General features: G+C 52.7%; 1 protein-coding gene and 1 long non-coding RNA gene across 3 annotated transcripts in view; one reads left to right on the top strand and one right to left on the bottom strand.

Annotated features, from left to right (window-relative positions):
- RBFOX3 (RNA binding fox-1 homolog 3) overlaps positions 1-13,282 on the top strand; it is a 405,763-nt gene that overhangs the window by 113,438 nt on the left and 279,043 nt on the right. The window lies entirely within an intron of this gene.
- Positions 151-5,492, bottom strand: LOC311578946. Its single transcript, XR_014773008.1, has 3 exons — positions 5,187-5,492; positions 868-920; positions 151-665 (listed from the first exon to the last, which is right to left on the bottom strand). It is a non-coding gene; the product is annotated as an uncharacterized lncRNA (long non-coding RNA).

Genomic DNA, 13,282 nt, shown 5'->3' with positions numbered 1-13,282 from the left:
GGCCAGGGAGGCTCCCTGCACAGGTGGCTATGCTACCTGGAGCCACTGACCCCATGTCCACTCTGGACCAGGCCGCTGAGAATCCGCAGGGCCAGGAACCAGGCTACCTACAGAGTGACTCTCACCGTTGCCCTGGGTGGAGTTTGGGGCAAGGCCTCTAAGGCTGGCAGGCCATGGTTGCAGCCTTTGGCTCAGCAACCCTCAGGCGACTCTGGCTAGTTAACATGCAAACGGTGCATCGCTGGGAGAAATTTAGATTTTTTTTTTTTTTGCATGTGCGCTTGCATGTAAATGTGGGTAGGTGCTGTCCTGATTGATGGCAATTAGCATTTTCTAACGGGAACAGATGTTCGGATTGCCAGGAGGCTGGTACCTACCGCCCACGCCGCCATCTGCTCGGCTGGGCAGGGCCGGGGGGAAGCGGCCCCGTCCCGAGGCCCGCCATTCCTTGGTGGTGTGTACTTAACAGGATTGTGTGAGATTGTTTCTGGAGGGAAGAAAAATAATAATAAAGATGTTTTCAGGGTTATAAATAGTTCATGCTGTTTATTATGGGATGGAGCGCTTCTCCGACTAGCAGCCTGGGTTTCTATGTGCCGTGAACAAAGAGAGAGCTGAACAGAATGCCAAATGCCAGCTCCATGCTAGGCAAGGGAAGCTGCTGCCTGGAAGCCAAGGTTGAGGATTCTGAGACCCCAGAAGGGCTCGGGGAGGTAGACAGGGAGATGGCGGGCAAGGGTGGAGGGGGGCGGCAAGCCAGGGCTTGTAGACCTTGGCTTCTCCCAACCCCAGGAAGCCAGACTCCTGATTGCCTGACTCTCAAGCCCACAGCCTGGGGGCATGAGCTTAGAGCTGGGTCCTACTCACCCAGTGTCACATCCACCTGCCCTTAGTCCAGGACCATGGACTTCACCAGGTTTCTGCAAAGAGGAAGAGAGCATTTGTGCACAAGGCAGTGCTCTGCCCAGCCAGGCTGGTGGCCGAAGGCAGGGCCAGCCTTGCTCCCAGCTGTCTTGGGAAGCGGGTAAGGTCTGGCTGCAGCATGCCTGGCACTTTGCCTCTGCTCGGCCGTGTAAGTGCATGTAACTCTCCGGCAGCCAGCACAGGCAGATCCTCATATGGTGTTTTTCTTTCTTTCTTTCTTTCTTTCTTTTTTTCTTTCTTTCTTTCTTCCTTTCTTTCTTTCTTGTTTGGTTTTTGGGCTCTTAGAACAAAACAGTTTGTTTGTTTGCTTTCTATAAAAAGAGTTACACCACATACACACACACACACACACACACACACACACACACACACACACACACACACGTTACTGTCTGCAGGCAGCAACCAGCCTGCAGCCCCTTCCCCCACAGGCAGATGTCTGCGGGGGAGCCTGTCATCCATCCTCCAGGCATGGGGACAGATGTCCCATCTTCCTATCAGGGACACCCTTCCTCTGTGGGCTGAGGCGCAGCACTTTGCCGGGCTTACTTGGCATCTGTGCGCCTGTGCTATATTTTTGCTTGTTGCTGGTTTTGAGGCGGGGCCCCTCAGCCTCTTTGGCACTCAAGCCACAGGCACGCACCCCATGCCAAGCTCAGAGGCATCCTGACATCGTCCCCCCCACACCTGTGGTCTCTGGTAGAATGAGCAACGGAGACCACGCGGGACACACTTTCCCCTCCCCTCCAGGCCGCTGCTCACTTCCCCCCTGTGCCTTCCTGGAGGCTTGTCTGCTCTGCTGTGTTGTTAGTGGCTTAGAGGTCCCCTTAGTGGGAAGCTGGAGGGAAGGTTTCTTGACACATCCTCGTCTCTGGGGTCTCTGCCTTCTGTGTCCTCACACATGGATTTCCTGATCCAAGTCCAGCAAAGCCACTATCAAGTTCCCTATTGGAGGCTCTTCCAGGGCTTCAGGGATCAGCAGGAGGAGTTAGTTGCAAGGAGACCCTGCAACTGCTGCTGTTGTCGGAAAGGTAGCAAGGAGGAGGGCAATGGCGTCACCATGTCAGGTCTTGTCCCCATTCCCTCTACCCAGAGGTGGGCATAGGCCCGCAGCCCCTAAAGAAGCAGACATGAGATGTGCCAACATCTGGGTGGAAGAGAACCTTTTGTGAGCTGTCAACGGGGAAGCCAGTGGCTCGGGTTTGCCTTTGCCTTTGGGAGACACAAAACTGTGCACAGACGCCGTCCACTCTCCCGTTGGGCTGTTGACTTCTCTCCGTGTCTTGCTTCTGCAGAGACATTTTTCCGCTCCAGCACAGGACCGCCCACTTCAGCATTCTCCATATCTGGGCTTGGATGCCCCACTGCGGTGGGGAGCTGGCTCGGGCACCCGTAGGACACTGAGCTGTGTGCTCACTGGTTCTACGCAGAGAGGCCCAGTACCCGGTCCCACCTCAAGGGCTGTGACACCCAGGGGTGCCTCCATGCAAGGCCACACTGCTTGAACAGTGTGGCCCCCTGGTGGCTCCACTTCGGACACCAGTGCTCTCAATGTTTCCCAGCCCCGCTCCCTGCGTCCTCATGAGCTTTTAATCTGGGAAGCAGCTCCACACGGTCTCCTCCCAGCAGCCTGTGTGCTTCATCATGGCATCCTATTCTAGCGGACAGCCATGTACAGATCGCCCACTCTGCGCTGCCCTGGAAGCTGAGGACTCGCTCGCTGCTGCTGATGGTGGTGGTGGCCTTACCTTCCAGAGGGCAGGGAGACAGGCCATGTGTCAGATAGGTGAATCACACCCCCAGGGCTGGCACAGAAGTCTCACCACACAGGCAGCGGCCAACAGCGGCGTTTCATTGCCTTGCAGTGCCGGAGCGGAGCGCAGGGTGAGGAACGGTGGGATGGCTCCTCTGCAGGCTCGCAGGAAGGGTGCCCTCCCGCCCACTGCAGCCGGGTGTTCCTTGGCTTGCGGCTGTCTCATCCCTGCGTCTGTCTCCACTGTCCTCACACAACCCGGTGGTCCGCGCCCATCCCCGAGAATCCCTCTCCTTTTCTTTTTAACCGGTGGCTTTTGAGACAGGCCATGGCCCAGCTTCCTGAAGCCATGGCGCCGTGGAGGTGCAGTATGGACAGCGTACAGCCGGCAACGGTACCATCCCACCTCGCCATGCCTGTAACGTTCGATGGTGGAGGGGCTGTAGGGGAGGGCCTCTTCACCTCCCTTCCCACTTCTGCTCTGGATCCAGGCAGAGCCGAAGCCTTGGGTGACGGATCTTTCCTTTCACATAATATTTTATTAATTCTTTGAGAATGTCACAGGTGTACAATATATATATATTTTTTATCATAGACACCACTACTGCTCTCTCTAACTCCTTCCAAATTGCACACATCCCCCACCCCTGCCCAATTTCAGGCTTTCGTTTTCATTTTCTTTATAACCCATCAAGTCTTGTTTGGGCTGCCCATGTACTTGCAGGTGTGATCTGCCCATATGCACATGGGTGTGAGCTGCCCATATAGATGTGGGTGTGAGCTGCCCATATAGATGTGGGTGTGAGCTGCCCATATAGATGTGGGTGTGAGCTGCCCATATATACGTGGGTGTGGGGCCATCCACTGGAGCGAGGTTGGCCTACCAGGGGCTCACACTGGGTGGCAGCAGTAGGAGCCCCTCGCCGTGAGGCACTTGGCATGTGCCCTCTGTCTTCCCTTCCTCAGTGATCCTGATCTTCCTGGCAGTATCAGGCACAAGGCTTGGCTCTGGGCAGCTGAGGAAGCTGATTTGGGAGCTGATAGTCATGGCAGAGTGGGGTCCAGAGCAGATGCTCTTTAGGAAGTTCTGTGAGTCCAAGTGTCTAGATGAGACTCCAGGTTCTGCTAAACTAAGCCGGGCGGTGGTGGAGCAAACCTTTATTTTTATCCCAGCAGCAGAAGCAGAGGCAGGCAGGTCTCTGTGAGTTCAAGGCCAGCCTGGTCTACAGAGTGACTGCCAGGGCTACACAGAGAAACCCTGTCTTGAACGAAACAAAACAAAAGCCTGCTAAACTTTACATGGCAAAAAAAATTAGCTATCAATTATTCAGAGTGTGTGACACGGTGCCACTTGGTATAGTCACCACACTGGACAACCATCACCTCTAATTCTAGAACATTTTTCTCACCCTAAAAGGCAAGTTCACCTGTAGAACCTGCCCTCCGCCTTCCGAGCCCCCCCTCCCTCAGCCCTCCCTCTGAGGCTTCGGTCCACTTCTGTCTGGATGGACTGGCCCCTTCTGCTCACTGCACATGTATAAAATCAAAGCTGGCCTTTAGCAGTACATTACAGCATGCACTACAACCTCTTTCTTTTTTCAACCCTGAGTAATATTCCATTACATGGACATACCATGGTCAATATGTATTTTTTTAAATTATCTGTATTACCTGTAGGCCCAGCTAGCAATCAATCAATCAAGACACTGACACTTATTATATTTTAAAATAGCCTTGGTTAACCTGGGGCAGGGCAGATATCAATCCTCTATACTACCACCCATAGTGGGGCAGGCATGGGATCCCTGCCTCAATCCCATGCCATCTGCTTCCAATAACTTCTATCAAGCTACCTCCCATCCATCATCCCAAATACCTGCTAATATTCTTCATCTGGGCCTGATTCTCCATCCACGCTGCCAGCCATGTGCTTCTCCTCCAGCTAATCCATGGCGGCCTTCCTCTCTTCCCTTCAAGTCTCCTTTCTCCTCCTAGCTGTCCTTCTTCTCCCCAGAATTCCTCTCTCTCCTAGGCCCACCTATATCTCCTTTGCCCTGCCCCGGTGGGATAGCTTTTTATTAAGCAAAAGGTAAGCCACAGAGACAGTAAACAGTAATTAGCATCAAAATAGACCAGACCATCCGCCAACAAACATGTACATTCAGTTCCCTTATGGGCATTTGACTATTAGCAAGGGCCAGTCTTTTTAGGGATATTTCTACTTCCAGTAGCCTAGTTATGGGGTGCAGAAATAAGATTATAGTAAGAAATCCCACCATCCTCACCCTCAATTGCCCCTACCTCCCAACTCCACTAGAATTATCTCAGTGACCCGTTTGGAGGACCAAGAATTCCAGCATCCAGCACTGTGTGAAGGGACTCAGTTCTTGGCCTTTGTGTGTGTACCCTGTGTCGAAGGCAGTCTGGAAAGGCTGTGCATTCTGGTGCTGGGCCGGTAAATGTGACCTCCATGGGGATCCGGAGCAGTCCTCTGGTTGCCTGTGCTCACCTGGTGTCCTCTAGTCAGGCACCATCTGGCCACCCTGGGATCCCCAGGACCTCTGCTTGCCCAAGAAGCACAAAGTCTGCCATTAGAGGGTGAGTAAAGGGCAGTGTAGCAGGCCAGCCACTCAAGGCTTCCAGCTTCCCGGTACCTCCCATATAGCCGAGATCAGCTGGTAGATCCTCTTGTTTATATATAATTTAAAAAAAAAAAGTTTAACATTTGGATTCAGAGTATTGGAGCTAAGTGGGAAAGGCCAAGAAGGGACAGTGGTGACAGTGGACCCTGACTGTCCTGAAGAGGCACAGTACTGTCCTTCCTCTTGTGGTATACCTGGGAGGCACAGCCCTGAGGGTGACATGCAGAGATGGCTGGATGTCATCCCATGACACAAGCTGTCAGGCCTTTATGCTGCTCTGGACAAGAGAGGAGGTCTGCTCTGTTCTGACTACCTCATAGAGGGGCCACGCCTCTGAAGTGTCTACAGGGTCCTATGGTAGCCATAGCCAGGCTTTTCCTTCCAGATGCTCTGGGTGTGTGTCATCCCGAGCTGATTTCTCTAGGTGGCCACAGCTTTCAGAATGATGTTCTATCTGCTATGCTGCAACTGTCTCCACTCTCCGAGTGGCAGTGCCCATAGGTGGCCACGCCATCCTCAGGCTTGGGTTCCAGTGCGCCTGTGTAACCCTTCTTGTTTGGGAGATGTGCCTGTATGTGGCCTGCTGCTGGGCAGGGGCAAGGGGGTGCTGTGTGGAGAGGCCCCAGCCGCAGCGTCAGTGGGACGTTGGGCAGGATGTTGGGCAAGTTAGCAGTCGAGTGTCTCAGTTGGGCAATTTCACAGCTCTCCAGAAGCTGATGACATTTGCAGAGATTAGAAAGGCCAGCTCTCTGTCATGAGCCACGTCAAACCTTCTCCTGCCTGCAGACATCCCAGCAAGGAGACACGGGCGTTCACATAGGTGACAGCCGTTCATTTTGTGTGGTAGCCACTGGTGATGTCCTTATCGCTGGAGGATCATTCCGGAGACATGGCGAGGGTCCAACTGAGGAAGTAAGCCTGACACCATGCAGAAGCAGCAGCTCTCCTGGGGACACGGTGGCTGCACAGGATTGAGGCCCTCTCTCTCTGTGTGTGTCTAGTATTCCGTGTACATCCTACGTGGACATTAAGCCGCTGTATCCAGGGGATCGTGTCTGTGAATTCAGTTGGACACAGATAGAAAAGACTGAGCACAAAGCGCTCGCTGCTCAGACACCGTTCTTATTCCACACACCGTGACCAGAAGCAAGCTGGGGAGGAAAGGGTTTACTCGGCTCACACTTCCACAGCACTGTTTATCACTGGAAGGAAGTCAGGGCAGGAACTCAAGCAGGGCAGGAACCAGGAGGCAGGAGCTGATGCAGAGGTCACGGAGGGGTGCTGCTTACTGGCTTGCCCAGCCTGCTTTCTTATACCACCCAGGACCACCAGCCCAGGGACGGCCCCACCCACAATGGGCTGGGCCCGCCCTCATCAATCACTAATTAAGAAAATGCACCACAGGCTCCCCTGCAGCCTGATCTAACAAAGGAGGCGTTTTCTTAATTGAGGTCCCTCCTCTCCGATGACTTATCTTGTGTCAAGTTGACATGAAATCGTCCAGCACAAGTACAGTTCTCCCACGAGAGCAGACACTGCAGCTCTCAGTGCAGTGTCTGTCGGGTACTAGGACTTGTCAGTGTCCTAGCGACGACAGGCTCTGACTGGCACACAGGGAAGCTTCCTTAAAACGATGGCGTCTCTGAAGCTCTTGGTAAATGCTCAGAAGAAACCAGGTCAGCCGTCAGAGTGAGGGAGCCATGGAAGGCCCGGGTGAAAGTGCTGTGCTCAGCTGAGGTCTGGTTCCCATCCTAGCAGCTCATGGCAATGTCTGGGATTGTCACAGCTGGGGTAGGGGTGGAGGGTTGGCAGCTCCTGAGCACTCCATAGCACGCTGGTGACCCTTCCACAGGGAACGGCCAGTCCCAGTAATGCTGCTGTGAATGGGGGTGGGAAAATGGCAGCATCCCTTGAAGAAAGATCCGATTGGAAGGCGGATGATCACTGGAGGGGACAGGTAGCTAGAAGGCCATTCTGTTTCCCTCTTTGGGCTTCTTGACCTCAAGGCCTTAAGCCCTCTGCATATTCCCTGTGCTGCAGCTGTCCCTCCTCCAGGGACATGCTGCACCCCTCACCCACCCCGTCCCCACACTGGCCTTCCTCTTTACCTAGGTGGGTACTCCAGGCGGAAGCTGACAACTGTGTAAGTGTCTCCCATGCTCTCCTCCAGCCTTCCTACTCTGTAGTCTCTCTCTCCCTGGAACCTCTTCCCCTCAGACTCCAACCTCTCCTCTCTGTCTTCCTAGGTGGCCCTGATACTATTTCAAACTTATCTCAGGGGCTCTTTTATCCATCTTTTAAAAAAAAAAGTGTGTGTGTGTGTGTGTGTGTGTGTGTGTGTGTGTGTGTGTGTGTTTTACCTGCATGTATGTATGCATCACTTACATGCACCATGTGGGTGTTGAGAATCGAACCCAGGTCCTCTGCAAGAGCACCCCGTGCTCTTAGCTGCCGAACCATCTCTCCTGCTCCTCTCCATCTTTTTAAAGAACCTCATACGGCTTGTGTGGCACATGCATGGGCAGCTTCCCCCATGCCAGACACCACAAGGGGCAGCTGATGTCTCCCACAAGAAGCCAGGACTCTCACAGCCTCTGCTTGGGCAGCGCTGAACCCCTTATCTGCCTCTGAGTTTCCACAGGTCTCCCCTGAAAGACTGGAGTGGTGGTGGTGGTGGGGGTGCTGCAGCTGTTCCAAAGGCAAATGCACCACAAAGGCTGAGCCGGCCTGGTACACGCCTTGGCTGTGGCCTTCTCCTTCAGCAAAAGCAGCTGGCAGCGCGGCCCCACCTGCCCCTCAGAGTCCATCTGAGCGTCCAGCTTTCTAGGTGTTAGGGCCCCGCCCCCCCGCCAGAGGAGGGCAGGGACACAGCATTCCTGTGCCTGAATTCCTTCCTCCCTTCTAGCCCTACGGTTACTGCCAGGGGCACCGAACCTCACCATCACCACACCTGCCAGAATTCCACCTCTACTTAATGGCCAGCTGGGCTTTACCCTAAAAAGCGGTCCTCACAGCCTCAAGGGTCTCGGGATGCCGCCTTTTCTGTGGATTCAAGATCCCTGGAGAGCTGATGCTCGGAGGCGGCGGTGTCCTGGGGTTTGGCAGGACAGTGTCCTGAGGCCAGATGGGAGGAGGCGCTGTGCAAGCGTTGTCTACCTGCTGGGAACGATGCTTTTACACTTCACACGTTGGCGCACTGTCACTGTCACAGAGCTCCACCATTATCATCGTCACTCTTTAAAGGGTTCCGTGGAAAGCCTGGGAGATCAGTCAGCCTGCCCAGATCTCACTGTCTGTGAGTGACAGCTGAGGCGACCCCAGGGGGGCCCACAGTGCTCCTGGATACCCTGGTTGAGCGTGACTCACGGTGACATGACGGCTCACGGGCTCTCCCCGACGGGTAAACGGTGTTTTTCCTTCTTGCCAGTTTTGATTCAGGCTGTGCTGTGCCCCGCGATTCAGGCTGAAGGATTGAATTGCCGTCAAGGTGAAAAGATTTGTCTCCGGGGAGGGTTTGAACACACTTCCCCAGCTTTCTTTCTGTCCCTGGGATGATGCCTCCGCGACATTGACGAGCTTGTCTGCCAGGCTCAGAGCTTGGTGGAGGTGACAACTTCTTTGCAGCACGTCATCCTCTGTGGTTGTTACCCATACTGACAGTCCCTGGGGTTCAGGGTTGACTACACTTGACTGAGCCGAATAAATTAGCATAAAACATGTAAAACCCAATTTCCTAATGTAGTTTCTTTCTCATTTACTACCCAGGTGTTTAGATTTAATTTCTTCCAAATGATATCCCTAAACATCATTATGTCCTAATAATTGTGTGTTTTGATGGCAAACAGCCCTAATGAATCGAGGCAGGCAGCTCGAAACTTGTGTGGAGAGGCTGCGGCCTCGGGTGAGCCGTGGGGCCCTTGAGGGGGCGGTGATGGGGAGCTGGCGTTCTTGAGAGATGCTGCAGTCCCACTAGCTTCTAATTGAAGGCTGCTGGCCTGATTTAGCGAAGTCTGTTACACGCTTCTCTAAAAGTAGGTTTTTTCCTCCTCGTTTGTCTCCTTAGCCAGGGATCCGTTTGCCCTGCCTTCTGAGGGTCAGTCCTCGGGGACATGGGCCTTCAGGATGAGTCTTTGTCACGCATGAAAACACCATGAAACTATGCTGAGTGGCCTTGAATTTTCCATTTGGTGCTGCTCTGTTCTGAGGTCTCGTGTGTGTGCGTGCGCGCATGTGTGTATGTGGGTGTGTGTATGCACACATGTGTATATATGTTCACATGTATGTGTGCATGTATGTATATGTGTATACATGTGAATGTGCTTGTGTGTATATATGTGTGTGAGGGTGCGTGTGTATGCATATGTGTATGTGTGTGTGTGAGGGTGCTTGTGTGTACCCATGTGGAAGCCAAAGGATCTCAACACCCTTCCCTCCCCCCCACCCTATTCCCTTGAGGTAGGGTCTCTCACTGAGCATGAAGTTGGCTTTTTTTTTTTCTGGGCTGTTATGACCACTGAGTTCTCAGAATCTGTATGTCTCTACTTCCTAATGCTTGGGTCACAGGTCCCAGGGGGTTCTGAGACCTTACAGTGGCACTAGGCGTCTGAACTTGGCGCCTCACGCTCTATAACAAGCTCCGTCGCCCACCCACAGACTCACCTCCTCAGACTCCATTTGTTTTGTTGAAACAGGGTGTCATGTGGCCCAGGCTGGCCTCAGACTCACTGTGTAGCCAAAGATGACCTTGAACTCCTGATATTTGGGCTTCCATTTCCCAAGTGCTGGAGCTGCAGGTGTGCACCGCTGTTCTGGCTTTAGACTCACAGAGACAAAAAGGCAATTAGCAGCGATAGTAGTGCACACCTGTAATCTCAGGACTGTTGAGCCACATACCAAAGGATCACAGTGAGTCCAGGCTATCTGTCACAAGCAGGCAAGTAAACAAATGCAATTACCTCACCTCTGAATATATTTATTTATTTATTTATTTATTTATTTATTTTTAATGTTACAGGGTCTCGTGCAGTAGCCTAGCCTAGCCTGGAACTTGGGGTAATCCTCCCACCTCAGCTCCCTGAGTGCAGTAGGACGCCATCCCTCTGTTTACCTAGTGTTTGGGACTGAGCTCAGGCCACTGTACATGCTAGGTAGGCACTCTACCAACCGAGTTACATTCCTAGTCCCTATTCTGTTTTATTTTTTTAATCTTTTACACACTTATTTGTGTGTATATATGTGTTTGTGTAGGAGAGAGAGTGAGAGAGCTAGAGGGGGGGGGAGGGAGTGAGGCAGGGAAGGAGAGAGAGAGAGAGAGAGAGAGAGAGACAGACAGACAGACAGACAGACAGACAGACAGACAGAGACAGAGAGAGAGACAGAGAGAGTATGGATGTTAGGAGAGGTCAAAGACAACGTACAGTTGATTCTCTTTCCACCATGTGTGTCCTAGACATTGAACTCAGGCCCCCATGCTTGATGACTGGCACCTTTACCTGCCAAACTGTCTCCTTCCGTCCCCCCACCCCCTTCTCCCATATTCTGCTCTTTAATCCTGATTTCCTGATTTTCCTCAGTTGTAGATTTGGATAGGTTTATAATTCCTCTTGGAGTCATAAAACCCTGCATCTATGCGATAGGGACATCCAGGTCAATGTCTCAGATTCGGTCTCCTTGGAGTAAGCCGGGAAATTTCCCTACAGTCTCTGCAGGGCTCCACTCTTTCTCTTGTGATTTTTCTATGTTCAGAGTCGCTAGCCAAACCCGGATTCCCAGCCTGAGAGAAGTGAAACTGGACCCACCTCTTCCTTTCGCTGCCTGCTCTCCTGCAGAAGAGGGCAGGGACCTACAGGCAGGTCTGAGGCCCTGGGCTCTGAGCAGTTGTGTTTCGTTCCGTTTCCCACTTTCTGTGGTGCTCTGTGTGTGTGTGTGTGTGTGTGTGTGTGTGTGTAAGTGTGTGTGTGTGTGTGTGTGTGTGTGTGTAAGTGTGTGTGTACATGTGTGGCTGCACGCATGCATTCTGTGTCAGGAACACCAGACATTCTGCAGCAATTCCTTTGCCTCCACACAGGCCCATTAGTTGCCTTTGGGCCCCGTGTTCCACTGTGCTAACATTTCCCCCCTAGTGGGAAACGAGATAGCTGTGATTAGTCTAATGAGTGATTAATTAACAAGCAGGCTGGCTAGATAGTGGGACTATTCTGACCCCACCGAATGGTGGCCAGGAGGGACCTGGCCGGCAATGCCCGGTGGTGCAGCTCACATGACTTTAACCCTTGCATCCGCTCTTACGGAGTCACACTAGCAGTGCTGAGGTCACAGCCATGCACGTGCACACGCGTGCACCAGTGCAGGTCATGCTGGAGCCATGTGTCCTCCCAGCATCCCGTGGGCAATGTCTGTGAAAGTATGTATGCTGAGTCTCTGTTGGTGCTCACATTGTGTGTGTGTGTGTGTGTGTGTGTGTGTGTGTGTGTGTGTGTGTGTATGTGTGTGTGTGTTCCTTGTATATGTTTCAAGCAGATACTTAGGAATATTTCATCATAATTAAATGATGGAAACATTTATTTATTTAAGGTGTGTGTGTGTGTGTGTGTGTGTGTGTGTGTGAGCCAGGGTTTCTCTGTGTGGCCCTGGCTGTCCTGGAACTCACTCTGTAGATCAGGCTGCACTTAAACTCAGAGGCCTACCTGCCTCTGCCTCTCAAGTCTAGACAAGTGGGCCCAGCCCAGTCTTCACCAGAAGCCAGGCCACAGCGGCCATGGCGGGTGCTGGCGGGATCCTGCCAGGATGCTGTCTGAGCCAGTGTACCCCAGCCACCTTCCTTCCTTCCCATCTCTGTGTGGCGCTCCAACAGAACACTTCTGGTGCTGTTCCCTTCAGCCACAGGGCACTTCCGGAAAAAGGATGGGTCTGCTCCCTGAGTCTGTGGTAAGAGCAGATAAAGGCCACACCCTTCGTGGAGAACCAAGACCCTGGCCTTTGACCATATCCGCATTGGCTTTGTGAGGCTGTGGGGCTGAAACACCACGCAACGTAGCCTAAACCCACATAGATGGGCCATCTCACCATTCCAGAAGTGCACCATTGAGACCGTTCTGTAAAGGCCCTGGGACAGGACCCTGCGTACTCCAAGCTTTTCTGACTGAGGAACTTCTAAACCAAAGGTCATATTCTCCTCACTTAAACACCTGGGTATTTTACAATCCCTCTCTCTCTTTATCTTTTTAATTTTATTTATTTATTTATTTATTTTTTTTTTTAATTTTTCGAGACCGGGTTTCTCTGTGTAGCCTTGGCTGTCCTGGACTCGCATTGTAGACCAGGCTGGCCTCGAACTCACAGGGATCCGCCTGCTTCTGCCTCCCGAGCACTGGGATTAAAGGTATGCGCCACCATGCCCAGCACATTGCTCTCTTTTTAAAATTAAAATGTATTTATTGTTCTCTCTCTCTCTCTCTCTCTCTCTCTCTCTCTCTCTCTCTCTCAGGTGTGGGTGGGTGTGGGTGTGTGCGGGACTGCAGGCACAGGCATGCTGTGGTGCATATGTGGAGGTCGGTCACAGGACACCTTTGTGGAGCTGGTTCTCTTTGCGTGACATGATCCAGGACTGAATTCCGGCTGTCAGGCTTCCGTGGTGGTCACCTCTACCCAGCTGAGCCGTCTCACTGGCCCCTCTAGCTTCTTGTCAGGGTGTTCATCGCTGATTTGGAACCTGCTTTAATCCAGGACAAATGTTATCTTCTGAGATCTTTGCCTCAAAAACACCTGCACAGAGGGGTGGGGAGGTGTCTCAGTGGTTAGCGTGCTTGTTGTACAAGTGGTAGGCCTAGAGTGTGGGTCCTCCTAACCCACAGAAATCCTGAGTGTGAAAGTGACCTCCCCCCCCCCCCCCCCGTAATCTCAGCCTGGGAAGGTGGAGACAGGAGACCCTCAGAGCAAGCTGGGTAAGGAGACAAACTGTATG

The sequence above is a fragment of the Acomys minous genome (assembly GCF_964271855.1).
Source record: "Acomys minous genome assembly, chromosome: 12".
NCBI classification, from domain to species: Eukaryota; Metazoa; Chordata; class Mammalia; order Rodentia; family Muridae; genus Acomys; species Acomys minous.
Note: the sequence above shows the minus strand (reverse complement) of the source record. Positions and strands in the feature narration are given on the sequence as shown.